We start from the raw sequence: 5,229 nt of genomic DNA on the forward strand, positions 1-5,229 counted from the left end.
GCCGGGAGGCGGCGGTGGCCGAACTGACCGGAGAGGTTGAAGAAGACCTGCTCCCCTCCAATTGGTGGCGATGGGGGCGCTAGTGAGACGGCGTGAGGCTACCTGAGGGCTCGGAGACGCTCGGGGCTTCCTTTTTATAGCGTGGCAAGGCGGTTCCGCGGCGGCCGCGGATGAGCTCGTCGGTGACCGTCTTTCTGTAGCTGCAGGGGAACGTGGCGGCGACGAGCGCTAGGGGACGAAGCTGTGGATGAGCACGCACTGCTCACAGGGGCAGGTGGCGAGCCGGGGTGGCTTGGGCGGCGCTGAACGGCGCAGGGCTGTCGGGCGGCGGCGGCGGCTAGCTCTTGGCTTGCCGGGCGTGGCGAGGGGCGGCTTGGCGCGTAGCTGTGAGAAGGGGAGCGCGTGGCGTGATGCTGCCGTGTGGGCCAAAGCCAGGGGGCCAGCGTGTCGGCTCGGGCGCGCGGCTGCAATTGGCGCGCTCTGGGCGCGTCCAGTGCACGCACGGAAGATGTTTGATGAAATGCCAGGGCAGCCTAGAGAGTTCCAAACTAAATGAGAGTTAGCAGAAATAGGTTATGGGCTAGGGCAAAACCTTAGGACATGCTGGTTAGGTCAGGAGCTCAAGCTCACAATGCAAATATGAAATCATGCCGAAACTGGTCATGCACTCAGGGTGTTTGACAAAATGCCAGAGGCACCTAGGTAGCTCTTGGGGTAGCCAAAACTTCCAGGTTGGGGTCTCTTTTGATGTACAAGAGGGTGGTGAGGTTAGTTTGCCAAAAGAAGAAACTTGTTAGTGCAAGTTTAGCAGAATTTCAATTCTGGACAGGGAATAAACGACATTATTTCATGAACCAAAAATGATCTAACAGGTGCATGCTCCTAGACTTAAGGGTTTAACATGGAGGACTACAAGTAGGAGAAAGAATCAAGGGTTAAAGATCAAGCAAAAATATGGTTGCTGTACAAACCATCCAGTTGGTCCAGAATGAAGATGAGGTTGATTCACTCAAATTTTTCAAAGAATATAAATAGGTTTTTGCACAAAGTGGAATAATAGGCTCCTACTGACCTCCCCTAATTTTGGTAGAAGTTTTAAAGAAATATTTAAATAGGTTGTAGTGTAAAATTTGCTCTCTGGACCAGAGAAGAAAATTGAATGAAGAGCTCAAAATATGCAATGTATTAAATATATTATTGCACAAAAGTGATTTAGAGACATCACATGATATCTCCAAACTTTGGTTGGATTTTTAGAATAATATATCAAATGGTTGCAGTACAAATATGGCCATATAACCTTGAAAAACCATTTTCAAAAAAATAAAGATCAAGCAACTTAATTATTTAATTAGTTACACTGATAGAAGGAAAGTTTTTCTTGAGAGGTTAAACAAGTCCAATAACATATTTGAAAAGTTTTCTCTTTGGGAAAAACTCATCATCACAGGGAAGGAAATGATTTAAAAAACAGAAAGGAGCTCAGAAATCCAAAGTTTTAATTCCTGGCAAAATTTTAATTTATTAAAACAAGGCCAAATTTTTCGGGTGTCACAATACTATCCCCCTTAAGAAAAAATCTTGTCCTCGAGATTAGCTAAAAGCGGTGTTAAGAAAATAATTACGCAATAAAGATGTGGGTACAGTGAGAGGGCAATAAGTGGTGAAAAACCACAGTGTGAAAACTGGGGCTGCGTGGAAGAGTTTACGGTTCGGGACAAAAACGGGTGATTTCTACGTTGGATAAAAATTTAGAATAACTCCTAAATTTAGATATACGTTGGTCGTACCCGAGAGCACAGTGCTCTCTCTGGCTGACAGGTGGGACCGGGGCCCACTGTCAGTCTCCCCTTCTTCTCCCTCTGGCTCTACCTTCTACCTCTTCTCTCCCGCGCGCTTTCTCGTGCTTTCTCCACCGGCGATGCCTAACTCGTAGGGCATCTAGGCCGTACCGTGGTAGTGCGCGGCGTGCTAGCTGCCGGTGCAGCGTGCACTCACCTCGCGGGCCAGCGCGCTGTCGGCACTGCTCGCGGATTCGACTCCGAACACCGGCGATCGGCGACGAGCGGCGTTGGTGGACTTCGCCCACCATACACCGAGCTCGAGCTATAAAACGGCCGGGGTGACTCTCTCTTCTTCCTCACACCTGGCCTCACTTCTCCTCCTCCTTTCTCCATTACTGCTTACAGAAGCTCGGGTGAGGCTCTAATGGCGGAGGCGATGCCGGACTGGTTTGTGATCCTGATATGCGGAGGGCTGGCGACACTGCTGGGGCTCTCTGTGCTCCTGTGCGCGATGATCTTCGACGAGTATCGCGACGCTGCAGCTCGGGTGTTGGCTCTCCGCGGTGGTGGTGATCATGAGGAGTAGATGGAGGTGTGCCGGGTGCTAACTGCTGTTAGGGGGGGGATTAGCTGGATGTAACGCCGTTGCAAAGCTTTGCAAACAGTGTATGTGTCTGAATGATTATGGTTGTGAGTCTGCTGCGTGGTGCTGTGTGAAATTAAATAATCCACGTCGTGAGAAAGGGCAGGTGTAGCAACTCAGGGAAAAGAAATCTCACTCCAGGATTTTGCGAGGGAAAAATAGTTAATTAAAAGGAGCATAACCCACAACACAAACTACACACACTAGTAGAAGCCAAATAATTGACTCGTCGTACAAACTCAGGGTATCACGCATAAGTTACACACATAAATAAATGTTGCAAAGAACAATACAGTAGTGACGTCTAAAATGAAAATGGTAACTGGGTGGGGTCCTGATAAAATGTCTCTGGTAAAGGGATACACTCTTCTTCTATCGTAGGCAGTGGATTGACCAGTCGATGTATGCGTCTCTCCGGGTTGGGTCTGAGTGGTCTGCCGATGGCAATCTGAGGATTTAAATCTGCGAGGCTCTGGAGATAATCCATCACTCGCTGGTTCAAATGCTCTTGAGCAATGATGTACTGGATAAGGTTGGCCAGAACTGGGTCTCTCTCAATATGTCCACCGGGAAAAGATGTTACTTCTCCGGGTGATGCACGGCTCGGAAAGTAATAATATCCTTGTTCGCGGGCATAGGGTACTGCGGATCGAAGACGAGCAATCGCTTCTTTCGCAGCAGCTTCTATGGCCAGGTGTGGGGTTGGCATAGATTTCCCCACGAAGGAAACTTCCGTTGGATCTTGGTTGGAGTCTACGGGAGGGATGTGTACTGCTGCCCAATATTCCGAGGTGGATGGGGTGATCCTTGATTTGAACAGCTCGTATTGAGGTGGCTGGGTAGAACCCATGGTACTGCGGGTAAAATCCCACAATATTTTGACAAAGCTACCTGGGGTTGCATCTGGGGTTCTCAGATGAATGCTGGGGCTCGGCATGACAGGATAAAGTGTGAGTGTGGTGCACAAAGTGAGGGTTGCTGGGTAAGGTCACAAGGTGGCCTTTATATAGCAATGGAGCCGGATCGTTTTACCGTGGTGAAAGGTAATAAATTTGCCAGCTAAGCTCCAAAGGTCGGGTCAGTGCCAGAGATACACATATCTCATAAAGGGACGTGTTACTGTGGTTGTCGTCGGGTTGGTTTTGGTAGTTGTGCCCGGAAAATGTGCAACTATGCGCTGACCAAATATGCAAGGCTACTATTAAAACAGAGGCACAATGACAGTCTGCGTTAATATACACGGTCGCACGATTACAAAGTGAGGATACAGTGAGACTCGGTACTACTCATACGGCTTAGTCTACCTCGTTTATGTCTAAACGGGTGTGCCTGGTGGATGTCGAGGTTTCTCCACGTGTCTCTCTGCCAGGATTAGTCGGAGATGGTGGAGGAACTGCAGGGTCGGGGTAGTGATGATGACCATCGCAGGGATTGTTGGCCACAACCCCGTTGGAGTGTGTTCCCAATATGCGACGAAGCACCTCAGGGGTTATCGCAGCACCTTGGCCGATGGCTGGAGCAGATCTCGGGGTCTCGATCGGTTGTCCAAACAGCACGACTGGGTTGTCGACATTGGGCTCGTTTTCTCCTCTCGCCGGGGCTCGACGAACCAGCTCTCCACGAGCTGCGATTAGATCAATAGTAATCTGGTCGAATAGTGCCTCTAGTGCACTTACATAGCGCACTAGGTGCAACAATGCGGGGTCTGTCTCGTGATCTCCGTTGGCAACTTGGGGTGGTCTACCATACCCTTCACGTCTGGGGTAGTAGTGGAACGAGCGACAGTTAACTCTGGGCGACAAGTGCCTGAGATGAACTATAGCCTCTCGAGCAGCTAGCTGGATGGCTTGTGGCTCAAAGGAAGTTGTCCTTCCGGTGAACCTGTAGGGGCGCTCGGGTGCTAGACCCCTACCATAGATGTGCACAGTGGCCCAGAATTGACGGTCTTCACCGCTCATGGGTCCTTGATACACAACATATTCTGGTGGCTCTTCTAACGCGTAGGCACGACGGGTGAGGTTTGCGAGGATGGTCACAAAACCTCCAAGGTTGGTTGCTGTGGTTTCGTTGTGTACTATAGGTCCAGGCATTGTGGCTCGGTTTGGGGTAGCGGCTGTGCGGTGCTGTGTTGGGACCAGCGTGCCCTTTTTATAGGAAAAAGGGGGCAGAGTCTTCCTTCGCACGCTTGCGGGAAAGGACTATTTAGGGGCCGGTCACTGGAGCATGAGTGACAGGTTAGGTTGATAGGTTGGGCACCGACTGCCAAAAGGTGTTGGGTCACTGTGTGGCTATCTTGCACGAGAAGCTTGGCTGGGGTTTGGCTATGGTCTAGTGGGTTGGTTTTCCTAAGTTTTTCGACCTGGCTAAGATAGGATTAGCCAATGGTCAGCCTGGCTCTGATACCAAGTCTGCCACGACCGGTTTTCCAGGTAATAAATTTTCCAGAAAAGACCGTCGTGCTCATCAGCCCCAGGATTACTCTTAGCTGATGAGGCTCCAACTTGATACAGAAATTCCAAGCAAAAATACAAAATATGTAGTACAAGACCATTCTGGCCTGTGAGTACAACAAATGGTTTCTAGTGGTTGATGGCGGAAGCGGGTTGTGAAACATCAGTGTCTATGGGACTCCATTTCCCACGGGAATAGCTGACCAGGTTAACTCCTATCTTCGCGAGGCTGCTATCTCCATTGAGTGGGTTCCGGGGCTGGCATCGTATCGCTCCTCTCCGTGCAAGAAAATCTGGCCAAGACAATAGCCAGGGACAAGCCAATGAGTACTTTGAATGTACTCACAAACAT

Source organism: Triticum aestivum, unplaced genomic scaffold, assembly GCF_018294505.1.
Source record: "Triticum aestivum cultivar Chinese Spring unplaced genomic scaffold, IWGSC CS RefSeq v2.1 scaffold1764, whole genome shotgun sequence".
In the NCBI taxonomy this organism is placed as follows: domain Eukaryota; kingdom Viridiplantae; phylum Streptophyta; class Magnoliopsida; order Poales; family Poaceae; genus Triticum; species Triticum aestivum.